At 50.2% G+C, this 22,475-nt stretch overlaps 1 long non-coding RNA gene across 5 annotated transcripts in view; it reads right to left on the reverse strand.

Annotated features, from left to right (window-relative positions):
* Positions 1–12,166, reverse strand: part of LOC104874771 — a 39,912-nt gene extending 27,746 nt beyond the window's left edge. For all 5 annotated transcript variants that reach the window (XR_783859.2, XR_004517942.1, XR_004517941.1 and 2 more), the window contains exon 1: positions 11,403–12,166. This is a non-coding gene — a long non-coding RNA (uncharacterized LOC104874771). The remainder of the gene's footprint in view (positions 1–11,402) is intronic.
* Positions 12,167–22,475: the final 10,309 nt, after the last annotated feature.

Genomic DNA, 22,475 nt, shown 5'->3' on the forward strand with positions numbered 1-22,475 from the left:
GCAGTGGAGTGGAGATGTGATGCACCCATGTCATCCATGGGCAGGGCTACACGTACTGTGACTTTCAAGAGGCTGCTGAGTATTTTTAGTGAATTGCTTTTAAACATCATACCATCAAGGGTGAGGGAGGAGAGAACATCTTCTTACTCTTTCCATTCCCTAGTAGAAGGCAGGTAAGGTGTCACGGGCGCTTTACTTCTTGGAGCAAGGACCCGCAGTTTGCATCCAGTTGCCTGCCTGCCAGGTGGGCCCTCCGTTCTCCTTCTCCCCTTCTTCCTTGGTCCTCACTTCCCTCCTGGCTGCCTCCTCACCGCGCTGTGGCTCTAGAACAGTCGGACTTCCCAGGCCCCAGCGTGAGGGGCATCCCACGCCCACCCTCCAGCCACATGGCCCAGGGCACCACTGTGCTCTGCTCTGAGGGTGCCAGGGTCCCAGCTGCGCACGCTCTCCCTTCCGATTCTAGGCCTGCCAGTGTCCTGCATGCCTCCCAAAGCAAGGTTTTCACTACTTCTCCCCTGATTTTCCTGATCAAAATGACTTCTTCCTGACTCTGTATCCCTTGCGAAGTCTGCTTGCACCTTTACCACGACACTTACTTGACTCTGCTCAGTCCCATCACTTAGTATGCAGATTTCTTGACCCTTGTAACACCCAAAGCAATGAGCTCACTCTCAACTTCTCAGGACCTAGCACAGTGCCAGGCATACAGGAGGTGCCCTGCTCTTCGGTACTTTTGCATGATTATTAAATATGCCCATTGCTCTCGTTCCTATGTTTGCTTTTATAGAGATAGGATAATACAAATTTCAGAAGGAAATTTCAATTTGTAAAATATTCTGGTACACAAAGCAAATAAATATCCTTTCACTCAGCTGAAATAAAGGTGTTCAGGAATTTGGGGGAGGTCAGATTATTTAAATAATTACAACAAAAACAGATACAAGGTAAATGAAAATATTTGCTTCAGGAATTGTATACTTAACCAGAAGTTTCAGTCTATGTTTAAATAGTGGGGAAGAGCGTTGGTTTTTCCTGTTTAAGGAACAAGTCGTTCCGTGCTCAGATCGACAGAGAATTCTCCCTCCGCCCAACGACCCAGCAATGCCAGTGCCCGAGCCAGAAAGACCCACGCCCCGGACCCACGACCACAGGGGCGCGCTTCTGCCGAGTGCCCGCACTCCCCCTCCTGGCAGGAAGGGGAAGTGCAGACACTTGGACCAGAGCTGAGTCCCGCAAGAGATCCATGGGTGCTTCAGTGAGGAACCCAGAGCTGAGCTGCACAGCCCTGGGAGGAGTCACTCAGGGGAGGAGGGACCTTTACTTTGCCCAGGCACCGTTCTAGACCTGGAGTCACCACAGTGACCAAAGGAGCTCAAAATGCCTGTCCCTACTGGAGTTTAAATTCTAATGAGCAGGCACACAAAAAGACAAAACAAATACGAAAATCATTTATATGGGTGAAAGTATTAATTCTGTGGCACAAAACAAAACTAGGAGGAGGGAACAGGGACCTGTGGGGTCCACAGTTTACACAGGGGCACAGTGGGGCCCCTGATTGAGGTCAGCGGGAACAGGCCGTGCACACAGGGCTGTGGGCAGCCAGGACCAGCAAAGAGGGCACAGAGTGGGACAGAGAGCAGACGAGTAAGAGGATAACCTGAGGGCCTTGTGGACAGCCAGGACCTCGGAGGGGCTGCAGGAGCTTGGGGAGGAGGGTCCATCCACCAGTGCCTTTGTGAAAGGTTCACTCTGCCTGCTGTTTTGACAATAAACTATGGAGAGTGGCTTACAGTAAGCAATAAGTAGCAGCAATATAAGCGTGGCACTAACCTGACACCGAAGAATCAGACCAGTAGAAGGAAGTACATCTAATGCTGGACACCGAGGGGTCAGGACTGTCTCCGGGAGCATTAGAATAAGTGAAGTTCTCTAACAGCCTTGCGGCACTGCTGAATCCACCATGAATCCAGAGTGGCCTGTGTTTTGCTCAGGGGGAGCTTCATGCCCCCCGGGACTGTGACCCATGGGAGTGAGGTCAAACCCCGGAAACAGAGCATGCTGTCCTTCCGGATCAGTTCTTTCCTTCTGCTGACTCGGTCCAACCCTGCTGGATGCTCATTTGCCAGTGACTGCTGATGCCTCTAGCAGTTCTCCAAGGTCACTTTCAATCCACACACACACACACACACGGCCTCACCACTTTTGCAAGATTAGAAATTCACTCTGTGGTAATATGCAAGCAGTCTGGGGACACCTCCTGACTCTCGCTTTGTCACTACGTGGAAAGGCTGAGCCACAGGACGATGGCTGGAGACCAGTTCTGCTTCTTCAGTTTTAGACAGACCAGGCCGACGTGAAGCATAGCATAAGATATGGTGTTTACAGAAAAATCAGGGAAGGCGACTTGGCTCTAAGCAGTTTGACATTGGCAAATATCTTCCTGCTGGTCACCAAGGGCTTCTCTTGACAGCCTAGCAGCAGACTTACCTAATGAATCCTCCGCTAACAAGGACCTCTACCTGTAGAGGAAAGGACTCACTCTTCCAAAAGAATCAGCAACAATGAGAGTTCTTGAAAGACGTTTTTCCGGACACACCCACTTTCAGCTTGTCCGTGTTTTCCACTGGTCCATGTAGGTTGTACAGATAGCGGGCTGCATTTTGGCAGCTCTGTACTTGTACATGACTGACATCCATCATTTTCCCTCCATCGCCTTCCCTGGCCCTTGGCCCTAGAGCTGCTCTCCAGGCCGATACTTCGATGTGCATGGTACAGTTTGATTATGTGCTTTCCTCATGACCATTTTTGAAGACTGTCAAGTAACACAGAGTACATCACAAATCCCTTCTTTAACAAGCTTGGGAGGAAGTCCTCGCCAGGCCCTGTAGCCTGAAGAAGTTTTGTCTTCCCTGTCCCCATGTTGTGATTGCTCCTTTTGATCCGATTGTCCTCCCTCTGTCCAGCTTGGCATCTTGCTGATCCCCAGATGAACCTCAGCATCCTCATCCCTCTGCTCTGGGAAGAAGTTGACTCCACCCGACTCCCAGCCACGATCGGTACACCACGCTCATGCCAGAGAGCACAGCCACCAGCCCCATCTCCCCCTAAAGGGTTCTTTGAGTTTACCTTCTGAGGTCATCTGCTACCACCGATATGGACGACACAGACAGAAGGCTTCTGAGCTGGATGAGGTGGCACCTGCCTGTGATCCCAGCACTCTGGGAGGCTGAAGCAGGAAGATCACAAGCTCAAGCCCAGCCCAGGTAAATTGGCAACTTAGTGAGACCCTGCCTCAAAATTTAAAAAATAAATAAACAAAAAGGGGCTGGGGACACAGCTCAGTGAGAAGGCCCAAAGTTCAATTCCCAGCTGAAGGAAAAAAAGGAATGAAGGAAGGAAGAAGGAAGGAAGGAAAAGAAAGAATGAAAGAAATGAACAGAAAGAAAAACAATCAAAGGAATTCTCTGAAATCTCTTGGCCCAGTTCATATGGACATAAGGAAAGATCTTGAACAGTTTAACCTGCATTATCTCCGAATGGGAAAGCTGAGCATTTTAACTTTTCTCTTCATTTCCGTATTGTCTAAATGTTTTACAAGATGAGCACCTATTGAGGATGAAGAATAACTGTAACAATGCCAATGAAGACAGCATATCATTTTAAAATTATGTTTTATAGAGAAGGGTGTACACATCCCTAAAAATAAAGAGGCATGCAAGGTTTCGTGTTCACTCTGGCTTTCCTCTTTATTACTTGTATGTCTCATTGTTCAATTTTCTCTTCTTGCTTTTGGGAACATATTGTTTAACAGAGATTCTGGTAAGTGGGGCGGAATTGGTCTGGGCAGTTTGTAATCAGCGGGGTCCTAAAACCCAAGAAGGAACTTCCTGCCCTTAATTAAAGCAACTCCTCTAAAAAAAATAATTAAAAATCACAAGTTCCTTCCTGGCCAGTGTTTGCTCTAAGAATTGCCCCCCTGATGAAACCCAGGAACCCGCCCAGACCAATGAGGAGAAACCTCTCCTCCCAGCAGCACAGCTGAGAGCAGGACTTCACCTGAGGCCTGCCACCGGCTGCTCTGATCACCTCACATTCTGCTCTTTCCCGTAGACTTTATTCTCTCCCTGTCCTCCAGCTTGCCAGGGGGAAGCCAGGAGACGAATTCCAGATACCCTGCCACCTGTGCCAGAGCTGAGCCCTTCCCCAGGCCCGTCCCAACCCTGCCGTCCACGCTGGCCTCTTTCTCCCTCATTCCCACAATGATTACTCTGACTCTGTAAGTTCCATTCTGTTTCTTTCTTTCTTTCTTTCTTCTTTCTAGAGCTATCTCTCCCTCAGCACCTTAGCAGGGACCTAAATGCCCATAACAGGGTCTGATGCACACGGGTGAGAGCCACAACGGTGCTGCAGGCGTCTGAGTGCTGCTAACTTCGAGGCGGGGCCAATCCTGAGACAGCGGAGCTGCAGAGACCACACACCTGCCCTGTGTCCCCCGGCTGCATGCTCTGCACGCTTCTGAGCCTGGCCCGACCCCAAACCCACACCCCTCCCACCCTCAGGCTTCTCCTGACTCCTGCCTGGAATCCACCTTGAGCTCAGGCACTCAGCTTCAGGAGGATTTCCCTCACCCACACAGGCCCACACACACTCCTGCTGGACACCAAGAGCCCCTCGCAGGCTCACACAACACCTAGTTTGGAGCTATGGTCGCATCTCTGTGCTGCCTCTCAGGGGTAGGATCTTCTTTACCCTCATAATTTAGCACATTGCTAAGTAAATACAAACTGCCCACTACTATTTAGTGACTGAAGACGTGAGGTTATAGAACGGCCTGCTGCCGCAGTCTTTTCTCCTGGATTTTGGGGGGCTGGGGTGTACCCTGTGACAGAGAGCATTCTTAGCAGCGTGAGGCCCTGGGTTCCATCTCTAGCATCAAAACAGAATACTGTAATAAAATAAAATTAAGTTTTCCAGTACAAAAGATAAATCTTGAATGAGGGACATATTTTAGTGATGTAATTTAAAGGTTAATTGGGAAGCAAGTAGTCTACAGTGAAGAAGTTTCTGTACACTAGTGCAACCATTATGGGAATCAGATATGGAGAGTCCTCAAAACATGAAAACAGAAATTCCATTTGACCCAGCCACTCCTCCTCCAGGTATCTTACAGCGAGGCTTGCACACCCATGTTTATAGCGGCACAACTCAGCTAAGCCTCAGAAGCAGCCACTAGGTTCACCCGCAGATGAAGGATAAAGAAGATGTGGCACCACTGCCATGAAGAAGAACAAACTTAAGATGTTTGTAGGAAAATGGAGACCATGATGTTAAGTGAAATAAATCGGACTCACGAGCTTAAATATCGCCTGGCTTCTCTTGTATGAGAAGCCTGGAATTATACAGAAAGAGTAAAAGACAGATAACAGGAAGTAGGGAGGTAGATCTTTCTCAAATGGGAAGGGGGGGAAGGAATCAAGATGTGTTGTGTGTGTGTACCAACTCCACACATGGAATGAAGGGAAACATTATGTACTGCAGTTGTACTGATAGAAATAAATACAGAAAGAAACTGGGGAAAAGTTGCTTCTGGGAAAGCATAACAAATATTTTGCCAAAAAAAAAAAAAAAAAGTTTCCCTATCATGTGATTGTGATTCTGTTTTGTTTAGTTTTTTTTTCCACATTACCAGTCCCTGTCATGGAGGACAATTTAATGGAGATCTGCATAAATGATAACTATAGTTTCAGACGCTTATTGTAATATCAGGATTTTATATTTCACGCAAGAGAAAATTAAGGAAAATATTGAGAAATCTGAAGAAAGTTCTTTCCTCATTAAAGGATGTCTTTAAGAACTTGGAAAGAGGAAATGCTAGGAGCATCTGAAAAACTCTAAGGGTGCCCAGGGCGAAGGAAGTCTCACCACTCTGGGATAACCCCAGCGGGGGTACGTGCAGAGCTAAAATATCAAAATAAAGTAGAAGTTCCTGTGAGAGATTAGAAAGAGGGCGGGGAGAGGAGGAATAACTGGCACAAAAGCATGGAATCACTGGAAAATCACTCTCACTCGGTTTTAAAGAGAAATAATTCCATGAAGTCTTAGCTTATCAGTGCTGCTATGTGAGGTCTGTAGGAACTTGGAGCAGTTGGGGATCCATTCTGATTCTCTTGTTGATTTGTTCTACACTGGAACAACAATCATACCTTTGGTAACAGTTATCTGCTACTGTGTAACAACAACACCACAAACAAACCCAGCCGGGCATTGCGATTTTTAAGAGGAGGCGACAGACAGCTCTGTCCAGAAATCCTCACCAAGCCTCACACTGTGGAATTAGAAAACTGAAATTCCTTGGTGTAGCATTCAAGGCGTCTCAGCTGTGATTTCTAGTTTGCTAGTTGATGTATATTTAATAAATGTACAGTATGTGAGACATAACCATTTAATGTATACTGAATCAAAGATGATAAAAGCTATTTCTTGCTCACTTAAGAGCACTGGGGTGATGTCCTTGTTCCCAAAACCATTAGAGGCTCCAGTGGAGAGGCTCCGTGTCCCCCCACCCGGGCAGCGGCCCCACTGCAGCCATCTGCCAGGGAACAGTGTGGCATGGGCTTGGAAGCCGTGTGCCACACTTCCACTCAGGACTGCTGGCTAGAGCTCTCGGGGACCACAGGGGCCTCCTCCCTACCGGTCCCAGTCGCCTGCAGAGCGGAGGTTCCAATCCTCCTCTCCCTCTCCTCCAGCTGATGAGTGCCTTATCTAAGGCGCGGTCTGCTGAGACTTTCCCTGGGACCCTCCCCATCCCCAGGAAGTTGCCCGCTGAGTTCTTGCCATCACAAGGCACAGTGAGTACCGACTTTCCTCACGTCTGTTTCTCAGGCCAGTCAGTAATTTCCACCTGCAGGGCGGGAAGCACAGCTCAGCATCTAGACACAGCACACGCCTTGGAGTGATAGCACAGGTGTGGTTTCCAAGTCACAAGGGCCGCTCCCCCGACAGCATTCCCACCCAGGCTCTGGGACGATCTAGTCACGTGGAGGGGTGACCGTGAGGGGCTCTGACCTCTGGGCTCATTGAAGAGCACGGGGTGGATGTCCTGGCTCCCTCACAGCTAAGCAGTACTGATGCGCACGCCTCAGGACCCACACTCCTCCACGTTCCTTCATATTGGGCAGCTGTGCTCTGAGGGTGACCCAGGTACTGGAAGCCTGGTCCGGTGTGTGGCTCGGAACCGTGGGCCCTGGTGAAAGGGTTGGGGCAGGAGAGGACAGGCCAGGCTCCAGGATCGGTGAGGCCCTGCAAGAGCTGTGGCCCTAAAGCAAGGCCGCCATGGCTAGGCCCTCGGTTGGGGCTGCTTCCCTTCTGTGCTGTGAGGCACTGAGGGGTCATCTTAGCAAATATTCTAGAATTCCTTCTTAGTGGCGGCAAGGGTGGGACATTACCTTCCAATCATATTAACACAGCTTTAAATAAATTTTCACTCTTAACCCTTGCAAAGATACACTGAGGCCATCTCGGATGGAAAGAGCTGAGCATCAGCAGAGCTAGAAAACAACTTGGCAGCACAGAGCACAAGGTATGGAAAAGTTTGGCCTGTCCCCTCCAATAGTCTATTTCTAGAATCATGCACTACATATTGATGTGACGATGTCAGTAAACCCTGACATGCGTACATGTTCATTAAAATAATCTCTAGAGTGCAATAAAAATAACCACCTCAACCTACAGAAAGGTGAAAATATTGAACGAACATCTCAAATAAATTGAGTCTGTGTTAACATAAACGAGTGAATAAGGGACTGGGAGGAAGTGACCTTGCACAGAAGGGTCTCTCTGGCTCTGCAGTGCTGCTCCCCAGCCTGGCTGTGGCTGCAGAGCCCCTTCAGAGAACGGGGGAAGGCGGGGAGGGGACGTCACCCTGGAGGAACCCGGTGCACACACGCTCAGCTGGGGACCAAACGCACCCTCCGCAGTGACCGCACACTCTGGACGGGGGCGGGAAGGCCAGGGTGAGCTTGCGTGGTCTTCCTCCCGAGCCCGAACAGACAAGGCCGCTGGTGCCGGCATGTGATCCCCTGGGAGGCTGTGACATGCGAAATCGCGAGTTCCAGCCCAGCCTGGGCAACTTAGTGACCTAGAGAGACTCTTCCGAAAAATGAAAAAGGGTGGAGGGCACAGCCCAGTGTGAAGGCCCTGGGTTCGATCTCTGGCAATGCAAACAGGAAACTCCAATCTGACCCCAAGAAAAGAGTTAGATAAATCCTGACTTGCACAGGGGTGCCTCAGTTCACGAACTTAATTTGCTCCGTGATTCTGGGGAGAGTGGCCAAGGCCGTGTTCATCACCCAGACAGAGTTTGTGAACTGAAGAAAAGTTTTGCCAAATGCTTCTGTTTGCGGAGTGAATTGCTGGCAAACAGAAGCATGTATGAGCGGTACCTCAGTTCACTGCATTACTACACAGGGCTATGCTAGAAAAGTCCTGACCCATCCAGGTCATCAAAACAGAGGTGAGTCTGAGACTACCGCAGCCTGAGAAGATGTAACAACATGTAGTGTTCCCTTGAGATCCTGGGAGAGAAAGAGGCATCCGGTAAAACGGAGGGAATCGGAAGAGAGCACAGGCTTTGGCAGGTACTAGTGTGCCATGCTCGCTCTGGAATGAGTACCGCGCGACAGGAGAGTCTTGGTGCAGAGCGCATGGGGCCTCTGTGTCATCTCATCTTGACTCCTCTGTAAATCTAGGGCTGTCCTCGTAAATAAAGTGTACCTTTAAAATACATTGAAACGTAGACGGCCACTGCGTGCTTGGCATATTAATTAATTATAATGGCTGGAATGTGCAGCCTGATGCGTGCACTATAGAGGAAAGTCACATCTCCTCGAAAATTCGAGTTCAGGGGCTCCTAGAGTCCATGCAATTTTCTCTTCCTTCAGAATAAAATCTGGGGAAAGCTGACCACTCACACAGGACCAGGCCGGCTGCGTGGTTCTGTGAGCGCCTGGCCTCACTGTGGATGTGGTGGGCCCAGGCACGCTGCCTACAGCCCAGAGGTGCCAGGCTGCTGCTGACTGGGGTGCTGCCTCCCGGTCAAAAGAGAAAGGGTTCTCCTCCTCCGCTTGTGAGCCCGTAAGAGCAGTGATCACAATAGCGGATATTCACGGAGCGCCAGGCACAGTTCTAGTCACTTTGCAGACACAAACTCGTTTACTCCTCACGATAATACTGGAGTTTGCTTTATGGCACTCTTGATGTTACTCAACACGTGCTTCTGTCCCCTTGCTTCACCCTGATGAGATTCTAAGGAGATTCGGGTTCACCTCCTGGGAACACTCACACATTCTCCTGCTTGGGGGAGCGTGTCTGCGGGGCTGCATTCTGCGGGTGACTGTGGTCAGCCGCTGTTCCCACACATCGGCTCCCCAAGCTTTGCAAACTGCTCAGTGCTATTTCTGTCGTCCCCTCTGGAACAGGTTCACCCCGAACGTCTCCTCCTGAACCGTTTGGTCAGTCAGAGGCACATTTATCTACTTCTTTCCTTTTATTTACCAATTTCAAAAATGAGCTGTGGCTTAGCGTTTTCCAGTAGTGATTAACAGAGGCTCTTCTCTGATATTATCGTGGGCCTGTAAGCATAAATGAGGCTGATCTATTTCCAAGGGCACACTGCCCTCAGTATTCTTACTGTAGTCACATTGCCGTGTCGAGCAAGCCTCTTCAGCTGGCTCCTGAGCCTTTCTGACATAATATTGTGTTTTCTGTAGCTTCCTTTCCTCAACCAGGACAGGACTTTCCAGAGTCATCGTGTGGATGCCACTGCAGACTTAGCTCCGGCCGGGGACCCTCCATACCCACGTGGACAGGGCCCCTACTGCAGTTTCCGTGGTCACACTGTTCCTGCATAGCCCTCAGAGTTTCTTAAGCATGTACCTGTCTATGTATTCACTACCTGGTCCCTTGTAACCCAGTACCTGCTGGGGGACAAAGGCATTCTGTCCTCAGCAGGTTTATCTGATAAATGAACCATTTATCACTTACTATGTGCAGAATATTGAAGTGTATATTTTATAAATATATGCACTAAAATATGCAAACAGTATACAAAATGTATTAATGTATCATAAAATAATATAATGTGAAAGACTGCAAACTAAAGTCATAATCTAATAATCAATCTAACCTATTAGGCTGCATGTTAATTATATTTCATTTCATACATTTTAATATATTTTTAAAGATAAGCTTTGTTTTTTGGAACAGACTTAGATTTATAGGAAAATCAAAATCACAAGAAGAGGCCCCATATACCCTGCACCTAGTTTCCATTTATTATAAACATCTTAATACATTCTTATCATATTTTAATATTATCATGAATTAGATACATTGTGCAGCTATAAATTACTCGAAATAAAGGGCTACCAGATTAACAGGAGTAGTTACATCTGAATGAACTACCTGTCACTTTTCTTATTTTTGCTTTTCAGAACTTTATGTTGTTTTTGTAGGAAGTAAAACAAATCAAACATTTTCAAAAACCACAAACTCGGTAGGAAGTGATTTTCAAGGGTGTGATCCTTGCTCCAAACTGAGATCTCGGGCTGGCGCGGATTTGAGCCTCACCAGGCCAGGTCCCCGCCGGCCACAACCTGGCACCCTGTGGGTCAGGAGCCAGGGAAGGCTGCTGAGGCCCTGCGCCCTGAGGACAGCGCTCTGGCTGTGCCTCCCAGGCTCCCAGCCAGGAGGATCGGACCCCGGCCCGGCTCCCATTCTCCTTCGCAGGAACCATCACGTCTGCTGGAGGCCTGGGTTCTGGGCAGGCCTCGCTTCCAGACCAGAGCGAGCTACTGCGGCGCTTGGCACAGTCCCGGGCGCTGAGTTTCCAAGTGCCCCGCCTGCCCGGCTGACCCCACACTACTCCAGGCAGGGCACAGCCCGCTACCTGCCTCAAACTCAGAATGAGCAGACGCTCACGCAGGCCGCCACCCAGCACCTTCGGGACAGACCGTGTTTTCCCCGGCCCTCCGTGAAAGACACCCAAAGAGGCCAAGAAAGCACAGTCCCCAGCAGCGGCGACACCAGTTTCACTCTGACTCCGGCTGTAAGGGGAAAAGCCAGCAGAGGCGCTGGTGAAACTGCTGGGAGTTTTGCAGTTGGAGGAGAAGGTGCTGGGCCTGAAACTCCCTGAGTGCCGCCCGCAGCTCCTTGCTTCCAACGGCCCGGCCGGAGGAAAGGAGAAGCTGCAGAGGCTGTTCCGGCCGAAAGGGCGGTGCACGGGGCGGACAGAGGAGGACTCAGCGTTCTGACCTCTCCGACACCCAAAACCCACGGATTTCGAAAGGACAGTGCAGGAAAGGGTCAGTCCTGTGACTGCAAACCAGGCCAAAGGCCCGGCTCACCTGCAGCTTGCAGAGCGCGGTGACTCACGGCTTTCGGAGGAGCGCGGGCACTGCTGAAGTCAGCTGCGCTGTCTCACTCATCTGGCTCAGCCAGGATGTCACGTCCTGCGGCCACTGTGACACGGAGAAACCGGGCAATGTGGGGCTGCGAAGGCTGATGGCGCTCTGCTCTGGCCCAGAGCTGTTTGCCCAGCTGGCAGCAGGTGCCTCCGATGACTGACTTCACGGGCAGATTAAGCAACAGGCAAGCGAGAGCCCTGGGGGCAGTGGTGCCTCCCAGGCTGACGTTCAAGGCCAGACACTCAAACCAGGCCCCCTGCCTCAACTGCAGGCAGGGGTGGGAGGAAAATGGGTCGCCTTTGAGGTCTGAGCTTCCGCTGGGGCTCTGATGTGCAGACCTCGGCTCTCTTTGTGTGTAAGGAGCAAGAAGCAGGGCTCAAAATGTCACGCAAGTCACTGCTGAAGGCTGTGGCCATGCTTAGGCCAGGGAAGAGAGGTGGTAGGTGGGGCCTGGGAGCTGCTTTAATACAGGAAGCACCGTCACACAGAACAGAACCAGACTCCACTCCAGAGACAGAAGGGACCAGCGCGAAATGCTGAGAAGAGACTTTCTTTCTGTGAAGTTTCTGGTAATTAAACTGCTGTAGTTTGGGTATGAAATGTCCCCAAAGGGGTGAACACACTGGTGCATTCTGTGATCCCAATGCTCTAGGAAGCTGAGGCGGGAGGATTGTAAGTTTGAGCCCAGTCTGGGCAAGTTAGCTACGAACAGAGAGCCTCAAAATAAAAAATTTTAAAAAGGCGATGAATGTAGATCAGTGCAAAATCCCTGGGTTCAGTCCCCAGTCACGCACACGCACGCAAGCACACAAGAATGTTTCTGAGAGGTCCGTGTTTGGATGCTGTGTTCATACGAAGGCTGGTGGGAGGTGCTGGAACCCTGCACGGGGCCCAGAGAGAGTTCTTCAGGTCACCAGAGATGAAGGAGTGCGGGTCTCCCGTCCCTCTCTCTCCCGCCGGCCTGGAGGTGAGCAGTTCTGCTGCACTGTGCACTCCCTGCCATGATTTGCAGCCCTGTTGCCAGCCAGAGGACTGAGGCCAGTTCTTCCTGGGCCGGAACCTGCAATTCTGGAGCCAGAGAGACCTCCGCTATGCAGAATTGGGTCATCTCGGGTCCCTGCAGTGGGGACGGCTGGTAACACAGAGCTCTCTGGGACGGAGGCTGTTGCCAGAGGAGTAAAGGGCGACCATGCACGTTGTTGATGACTGGAATCTGCCTGTGCCTCCCAGCTAGGTGCCGGGCAGCAGGTGAAGGCTTCAGACAGACAGGCAGCGTTCTCACGGCAGGCCTGGGCTCGCTCACCACTCCTGTGCCGCAGAGGAGGCTTGAGTGTGGTGACACGGAGCCTGCGGGCTGAGGAAACTCCTGGAGTTGCCCTCGGCTGCCTGCTTGTGCTGAAAACCTGTCAGCTGGCTCCAAAGCAGATGCCCCATCCATCGTGCTAAACGAAGCATTAATCCCTGGGGCCCCGGGAAGAAACTTGCTTTTATCAAACCCCAGGTCCCTGGAGTCTAAAGTCAGATTCTCTCACGTACAAAGTATTGTTAAATGCCAAGCATCTGATGGCATCCAGCACATCTCTCTGTGCTGGTTTCCTAATCGTCAACAGGAAGTCGAATTCAAGGGCCCTCCCTAAAACTTTGCTGGGGATCTCAGAAATTAAATTTTTGGTGTTTATACCATAAGACCAATAAGTCCAAAATTGTGGACTAAGTTTTCAGTCTCCCATACTTGTTTTGTGCCTCAAAATGTGGTCCAAGAATCCCAGGACTTCTCAAAATCTTTTTAGGGAACTGCAAAGACCAAGGTATTCTCATACAAATAAGATATACCCTTGCCTTTTTATTTTCATCCTCATGTCTTTGTAATTTTTCCTGAACATTGCATGTTCTGTGATAGCACAGTAAATTGAATGAAAAAGCAGATAGGCATCTCCAGTTGTCTTCAATGATGGCATGAGTTGAAGAGTTGTTCAAAATAATGAAATAATACCGTTTTATAGTAAGTTTGTTTTGGAAAATATTGCAAGCATAAAACTTATTTATGTTAATACAGTTTTATTTTATTATTGTTTTCAATAAGTTAATATATATCCCTAAATTTCTCATTTTTAATGTCTAGTACCATAAATATAATTAGATATCATCTGATAGCAAGACCTCTTGGGCACCCTCAAGACGTCTGTAAGACTGAATTTGTATGTGTGACATGTGTTTATGAGCTAAGCTCCAGTTCATTAGCACCTTGCATTACTGAGCGTTAAATCCTCATGCCTTGGGGATGCTCACTTGCCTCCATCTCAAACTTCTGGTGGCCATCATCCCGGAAGACCCCTGGTGGCTTCCAGGAACAGAAGGCCCCACCCTCCTTCTCCTGGGTTCAGCCTAGGTCAGGGCAGAACTGCACCCGAGGCCCAGCATCCTAACGTGTGCTCATAGTTCTTAGAAGGCTGAAAGTTTATTCCTTGAGCATTCGGCCTTCTTGTCTCATTGGTAGCTCCCCGTGTCTTGGACTTCCTGGTTGTCTGAAGAATATAACATTTAACCGCAAAATCCCCAAGTCACCGAAGCAGCTGAGATTTTTCTCCATCGGCAAGCTGACAATTGAGTCTGAGCCAACTTTGTGGGTGACAAGAGAAGACAGTGGACTCCTGGGCCAGGGCCAGGGGACCTTGCTGCTCACAGAAGAGCAGCAGCCAGGCATCATCAGTCAGACCTCTTCCCTGAGCCTTGTTTGCCCCGGGGCTGCTCTAAGCCGGTAGGTGAAGCCAGCCAAGCCGCGAGGGTTCCCGGACAGGACACTGCACTTGGGAACTCGAATCCTTCATGACCAGCCCTGAACCTGCCCGACCTTTGCCCCCAAGGGGAAAAAAACTTCGTCATGGTTGTGCTGGACAATACACGAGCCTGTCCTTTTCTCCAGCAGGGACGCCATCTCAGTTTGCTGCATAAACGTCCTTAAATACAAAGTCAAATGAAAGGTAACTAGCGTCTGTGCATGTGAGATATACAGAAACTCGAAAGACGGCGGGAACTTTGTGCCCAGAGCCACAGCTCCCGCTTGTATACAACACCCAAATCCTGGACTTGAATCTGCCCACTTTAATTTCTCCAATAGCTGGTAGTTTAGAGAATGATTGGCATTAAATCCCAACCAACTTTTTTCAGAATTATAACAAGCCGAAAACCTGGCTCTTCCATCTATTTAGAAATGATTATTCTCTGGCAGAATGTTCTAATTCTTTCCTTTTATTTATTAGTATTTACATATTTCCTAATACATATTACTCAATCCATAGATATTTCAAAACTCTCACTATGCCTACACATAACAATAATAATCAATAATAATACAGAAACAAATATCCCACAGATCAATGTGAAAAATAAACAGGGGAGAGAACAGATTGGAAAGCAAACCCTAACTGAACACTTCAGCCCAGTGAGTGCTTTGGGAGGAAATATAGATAAATAGTTCTCTGCATTTTTCAGAAGAGATATTCTTACTTTTGAATTAAATTTTTCCCCCTAAACCAAAGAAATAGGGTGTTACAACCAAAGTGTGACTTTAAAATCGCCTTGAATTTCTGGAAGCCTCCTGGACTGGGACAGCAATTTCTTCTGCAGAGATGACTCAGGCCACAGCAGGGAAGACACTGTCCTCAGCTGCAGACTTTCTGTTTCATCTCTGTACAGATGATAACTCAAAGCGCTCACTCTGTGTTTGCTTTAAGGACAGCCCGACCCAAAGCCATCCTTTCTCTGCACCAGCTGCGGGCTTGGTGGGATTCAGCTCTGTTGTCCCCAGCAGGGCTCCCGAAGCCTGGGCTGTGGACAGGCACTGCCCCGGCCCACAGGAACTGCGCTCACAGAAGTGAGGGACGGCAGGCTGTGGAAGCCGCACCTGTGCTGCAGCTCCTGTGGGCTCAGCACCCCCGTCAGACCAGCAGGGCTCCAGAAGGAGCTTGACGCTGACAGTGAACTCCCAGGAGGGGTCTGGGGTGCAGCGTGCTCTGAGTAACCCCAAGCTCTTCCCATCCCCCAGTCCTCAGAAAAATTGTCTTCCACAGAGTTGGTCACTGGTGCCACCAAGCTCCAGGGCTGCTGGCCTACATTGGCCCTGAAGAGCTTTCAGGCCAGCAGGAGGCACCAGGGGCTGAAGTGAAGAGCTGACAGGGGCCCACGGGGCCACCCGAGTGCCAGCATGGCCTGCACGCTCTGCCCATAGACAGACCACACTGACCCCAAGTACAAGTGTGTGGGGGATGAGAACGTGGACAGAGGTCTCCATATTCAAGGTAGGAGCTCTGCGTTTCTAATGACTTGTTGGTGGGAAGACTGGTGTCCTGAGAGTCCTTGAGGTGGGAGGAAAGCCTCTGGGCAGTACCGGGCCCTCTCAACCACCTCATCTGGAGATTAGTGGGCACCACAGCAGGGAGAGCCTGACACTGAGAGTCGGGCACAGCTGGGCTCTAACTCAGATTCACCAGGATCCAGCTGTGCCACCACCGCAAGTCACTCTGTGGGTTTCAGTCACTCCTGGGAAAGGGGGCTGCACAAAGAGCCGGTGCTCGGCTCCTGGGCCTTCAGTGAGCCGGCGGTGTGCTAATGAACAGTGTCTGCACCCAAGCCCACCCGCACTGGGCACACTGAGTCACCAGCTTCTGCAGGGCGATGGGCCACGTTGCAGGCCAGAGCTCCGCGGGCTGTAGGGCTGGCTGCAAGGAGCGTGGGTTTGGGAGTCGTTGCTGTGTTTGTCAGAGTCCCAGCCCTGAAGGGAGTACCCAAGACAGCCAGTTTACACCCAGGAGGAGGCTGCTGGGCTCACTGTTGCAGAGGTTCCGGTCCAGGGTGCCATTGCTTTGGCTCCACGGCTTTTGGGGCTGTGCAGCTCAGGACTGCGGGAAGGTGTGGGGAGCAGAATCTCATAATCTCATGGCTGAGAAGTGACAGAGGGCAAGGGGAAGAAGCAGGAGGCCCGCTGTGGCCCTAAGGGCAAACCCCAGGGTCCTGAGGACTGGAGCACCAAGCCTCAACACAGGGGCCGGGGCGGCCTGGATGTATTGTGCAGAAGCCACCGTTTTCTAGACTAGAGGAGAGAGGAAAACAGTTGGGTTCCTCACAAAGGTCGGAAGCAAGCAAGCTGTAGGGTTCCAGCCTGCTCCTCGCCAGAAGCACGGTTGTCGTTTTCTCCCACCTGCGCCCAGCGTCCTCAGCAGCTGCTGTGGCTCACGCTTAGCTCTTAGCTTGGGCCAGGCATCTGTGTGGGGTGGGGCCCCAGAGGGGATGCAGTGGCTCCGGTAAGGCCCTGAGTGCACAGGAGACTGGGGAAACCTTTGAAAGCTGTGCCCGGGACCAGTGGAAGACTCCCAGGATGGCCTTTGTCTCTTTCTCTCCTTCCTTCTCTCACCATACTGGGACGGTTCCAGGGGCCTTCACACGGCCCCGGCCCCAGCCCTTTTTTCCATTTTTCATTTTGACACAGGGTCTCACGTAGTCACTGCGTTGCCCAGGCAGGATTTGAACTCATGCTCCATCTGCCCCAGCCTCCTGGAGTGCTGAGATCACAGCACACGCCTCACTCTGGGATTCTGTGACCCCTCATGGGAATAAAAGCCCACAGGGTGTCTGTCAGGGGCCTGCAGCAGAGCAGTCTCCTTGTCCTCCCAACCTTTCCCCTGCGTTTGTACTCCCTGGCTCGCCTCTCACGTCTGTCGTCACCAGGTCAGGTGACGCCATGCCTGGTCTCAGTCATGCAAACAACACTGTGCATTTGGGGGTAAGTCCGCCTTCCCCAAACCTGACCGTGAACTGAGGGGGAACTGCAGCAGAGATTTTCAGGAGATTCCCAGTGACACTGGTATTTAGAGAAACTTCCTGAGAAGAGGCAGCCGCCAGAATTGAAGGGCTGAACTGCAGAGTTTACTGTGTTCTGTTTCTTGTGGAGAAGCAACCTAGGCGTCATTAGAGCAAGGTTTCACTACCCCCACGTGTGAGCCTCACATATGTGCAGCAAACACTTCTTGGACAAATTTGTTGATGTGATTTTCAAAATACAGCAGGAGAAGGATTTAAGCCCTGGCCTACTCATGGGCAGAAGCCCTTTGGGAGATGTCAAATTTAAACACACTCTTTCATTAATAAGAACACAACAGACCTTTGCCATTCAATAAACCATGACACTCATAGGTCCCCAGGCCGATGTTGATGGAAATGACAGTCAGGCAGCTGGGAGCAGGGGTGCATGTGACAATTCCTGGAGGGTCACACTGGGCTTGCAGTTCCTCAAAGCTCTTGTCAAGTGTCACTTAAGCTGTAAGCAAGCCCGATGCTTTGTGGCCTTTTTTTTCCACATAAAAGTACAAATAGTTTATTCAAAAAGTTTAATATGGCATGTTTTGTCTTATATGAAAAAGTTTAAGTACGATTTAGTGAATGAGTGAATTAATAAAATAAAAGAGAGATGATAGGAAATTGAAAGTAGATTCTTAGAGATAAGGGAGGAAAGGGAGAGGGTAAAAGAATTGAAAATGAACAAGATATGTTATATGCATGTCTTAGTTACTTTTCTCATTGCTGAGACAAAATACTCAACACCCACAAGTTAAGAGAGGAAAGGTTTATTTGGCTCCCAGTCTATAGAGGTTTCAGTCCATAACTGGCTGCTCCAAGGCAGGGTGGCATGGCAGAGGGGCATCACAGAGGAGAAGCAGTCCATGGCAGGGCAGACAGAGGCAGCAAACAATGAAGTAGCAAATGACAAGACTTTCTTGTCCCTTATATTTTATCCAGGGTACCCACCCTTGGATTGGGTAGCATTCACATCCTTAACCCTAGCATCACACCATAAATCAAGCCTGGCATCATATCCTTAATCCTAGCATCACACAACCTAGATCCAGCCACCTCTAAAAAGCCCTACTTCTGACCACACAAGGCTTTGCAGGGACATCTAGACATAAACCAAAACAAGGAACAAATCCGCCTTAATCAGAAGCAATCCCACCAAACAAGACCAGAAGAAGGGTGAGGTGAACACAGATTACACAGCACCCTGGGCTGGAGAAAGTAGTACTAGGGGCCTGGGATTTCTGTGGGGTGGGGAGACAGGTTCTGTGAGGAGTGGGAGGGGATAGGTCCAGAGCAGAGCTGCCGTGTGATGCAGATCACAGCCTCTCAGGTAATAAGAGTTGTGGAGCAGCACTCTTCTTGACGCACACTTTTGCTAACGTGGATTTCTTTCTAGGATGCAAATCTCTTTTATAAAAGGACAGCTTTTCAGAGTAAATCTGTCTCTATAGTGACTCCAAATAACAAGCTTGAAGTACACCAGAAAGCAGCATTTGAGAGGGTGTTATCTCCTTTCCTCCAGCTCTGTTTGGGGCGACAACGTCCGCAGCCCCTCATCTCTCTGTCACTTCTGAATCCCGACGTCTGCCGTGATCCACAACACTGGTCTTCAGCTAACCCGTTCTCTCGGCCCAGCATAAGGCATCCACTGTTACTTCCCTCTGGCCACACTTTGAGGGGTTAACCGTACGCTTTGTCCATTTCCTTGTGCCACCTGCTAGGCCACACTTTTGTTCCGTTTCATTTTTTAAAGCCTGTCACACCCCATGACATAATTTCACCGCTGAGCCTGTGGAGAAGAAGATCTGTTATAACAGCCGCATGGCGCAAGGTTTCTGTTCCCCCATCCTCCGCCCTCGGCCAGTGTCGGGAAGCGTTGGGGCACACCAATGGATGGCCAATGGATGGCCAATGGATAAACCAATGGATGGCCAACAGAACAAAGAGCACACCAGAGTGCAGATTCCCCCCGCCTGTGGAGCAGAGTTGAGAAATAACTGTGTTTTCATCCCTTGCATTTTCAGAAGGGAATAAGGAGCTGGGGAGTAAGTCAGAGGGAAAGCATGTGTTAAGGCTGATTCAATACCCAGCACCAAAGAGAGGGAGTGAAGGTGATTCTTATTTCCCATTCTCCAAAATCTTCCCATATCCTCGCTTCCCAAAAAGAGGGTTTTTTTGGGGGGAGGCTAGGAAATGAGGGTATTCAGGGTTAACAAACAACCTTATCTCATCTCAGGAAGAAGCATATTAACCAAGGACCCCCGTTTTAGAGGCACACCAAGAAAGGCAACATCAAGGAAGGAGTCCCGGCAAAGCACACCAGAGTGCAGATTCCCCCCGCCTGTGGAGCAGAGTTGAGAAATAACTGTGTTTTCATCCCTTGCATTTTCAGAAGGGAATAAGGAGCTGGGGAGTAAGTCAGAGGGAAAGCATGTGTTAAGGCTGATTCAATACCCAGCACCAAAGAGAGGGAGTGAAGGTGATTCTTATTTCCCATTCTCCAAAATCTTCCCATATCCTCGCTTCCCAAAAAGAGGGTTTTTTTGGGGGGAGGCTAGGAAATGAGGGTATTCAGGGTTAACAAACAACCTTATCTCATCTCAGGAAGAAGCATATTAACCAAGGACCCCCGTTTTAGAGGCACACCAAGAAAGGCAACATCAAGGAAGGAGTCCCAGCAAAGCTGCAGTGCACTTTCATCTGCAAGAGCAGGAGACGCGGTCAGGCCGCAAGATGGCAGAAGTGTGCACCGCGTCTCCAGGGGCCCCAGTCCGTGAGATTCCTTCGCAGGAGCCTTGCCCAGCTCTGGCCAAGGAGTCGCCTTCTGCTCTCACTCCCCGGTGCTGCGGGGGCCCCCGGGAAGAGAGCGCCTCGGTGCAGAAATTGCCTGCATTTGCAAAACTCGTCACTAGAGGGAATCACTAGACACCGGAGAACTGGTTCTTGTGTTTTCTTATTGTGTCTCTTAAAACTCTGCAGCACTCTGGTTGTGTTATTTTCTTTGGTGGTTCTGACTATTTTTTTCCCCAACACAGTTCAAGAGTCAGCAACAGTAATCAGTAATCCTGAAGCAGATGCATGCATATCCTGTGAGCACCCAGGGTTCAAAACATGTTCTGATCCGGCCAAAAGTCGTCCTCCCTCATCGGTTCTCAAATGCCCGCATGGCCCACTTTCATGCCCAGACTTAGAGACGAAATGCAGAAGGGTTTGCACGGGCAACAGAGCAGACAAAATGTGGGTCAGGACTGATGTGTCAACACCGACGCTCCATAACTGGGGACGGCTCGAGTTGCAATTGTCCATTACCCAATGCTTTGCTGTTTGGGCCATGTTGAGTCCAGTCCAGTCTGTGCGGGAGTCTACAGGCTGAGTCTCCACCAGCCCACCGGAAGTGGCCTCTTTCCTTGACCTTGACACTGAGAACAGCACTCATCCAGTGACCAGCCCAAGCTCACTACTCCTCCAGCCTCCTACATAAACCCACACACTTTCCTCCGAACTCTAGAGAGATCGCTGGTGTTTACTGAGTGCCTGCTGCGTACTTGGATCCATCCTGCAAGAAGCCTCAAAGGTATATTCAGCCCACACCCACTCCGTGGTGAACAGAGCCAGGCTCGTTTACCCAAGATCCCACAGGTGTCATGCAGCAGACCCGGGTCCTCAAACGCAGCTCTATGGAACCAGTATTTTATCCACTCCCCGAGACCAAACACCTTTCAGTTAAAAAAGAAAAATGTTAAAGCCTGGCTCGATAGTGTGTGCCTGTAATCCCAGCAGTCTGGGAGGCTGAGGCAGGATGATCAAAAGTTTGAGCAAAGCCTGGACAACTTAGCAACTTAGCAAGATCCTTTGACAAAATAAAAAATTGAAAGGGCTGGAGATGTAGCTCATTGAGAAGGCCCTGGGTTTAATCTCCAGTACCACAGTGAGTTTAAAGCTGTGCAGGGCTCTCCTGTCATTCAGCAGAGAGGACTGTGGAATGCAGTGGCAGGTCCTGTCCAGGGTGTGCATTGGCACCGAGCTCACAGCTGTTTCCAGTGTGAGAAGTGGGGTATCCAGCAAGGGACTCGGGGCACCGAGCCCTCCAGGACCAGGGCCAGACGGTGGGTGTCGGGAGAGCCTTCCTAATCTGATCTCCAAATTCGGTTTTCCTTAGGGCCTCCTGAGCCACAACAGAACAAGCACCAGGGCTGGGGCTCTCTCTGGGTGCCTTACCTTCCTGTTCTCAGCCACCTGCTACCCACGGCCCTGCCTGGCACATGCCACTGCACTCCAGCAGGGCATGACACAGGTGTAGAGTTCTCTTTTTTTAGCTTCCCCCCCCCAATAGTACTAGGACCTTCACACTGAACTATATCCAGATTTTTATTTTTTATTTTAAAACAGCATCTCACTTCATCATTAAGTTTCTCAGGCTGGGCTCACACTTAAAATCCTCCTGCCTCAGCCTCCCAGAGTGCTGGGATTACAGGCATGTGCCACCACATCCAACTCTTTTCTTCTTACAAAAGAACTCCAGTCAGGTTTCCTGAAAAAGAGTTTTCCTTGGGCCTTTAAAAGCCTAATTCCAAATACGTAAAAAATAAAAAAGGAAGGGGATCAAGAGACTGATGAAGAGGGAAAGGAGGAAGGGAAGGGGAGGAAAAAGGGAATTGAGATGTGTTACATACACGCGCCAGCTCCCCGCAAGGAATGCAAGCTTTATGTACTAGGAACGTGTCTAATCAAGAAAATGATCTGAACAAAATCTAGTTCCACTCTAAAAACGGATTTGCACTCAGCTAAGTGAAGGCCACCCAGGGTTGAGTCTCCAGCCCTGAACAGACTGGAATAAGGGGCAAATCGCTTTTCGGAACTCGTCCGGGAAAGGTGCTCTCCGGCTGGCGGGCACAGCCTGGGTCTTCGTTCGTGGTCCACTCAGATCTAAGCGCAGAATCGCGAGCTTGCGAGGAGCTCCGCTAGTTCTTGTTTGTTTGGACAAAAAGAACTGCAGCGCTTTGCTGCCCAGGAAGCGCCCCCGCATCTCCACAGCGCTCTCGGCACAGCCGATCGCAGCTGCAGTGGACCACAGCGAAGGCAGGCGGGAGAGGGCGGTGGGTCCAAAGAGCGGCTGCCTGAGCCCGGCTGGCCCGTCCCTCAGCCCGGCGCCTGGCGAGGAGC

The sequence above is a fragment of the Fukomys damarensis genome, unplaced genomic scaffold (genome assembly GCF_012274545.1).
Source record: "Fukomys damarensis isolate Sample0158 unplaced genomic scaffold, DMR_v1.0_HiC HiC_scaffold_19, whole genome shotgun sequence".
Lineage (NCBI taxonomy): Eukaryota > Metazoa > Chordata > Mammalia > Rodentia > Bathyergidae > Fukomys > Fukomys damarensis.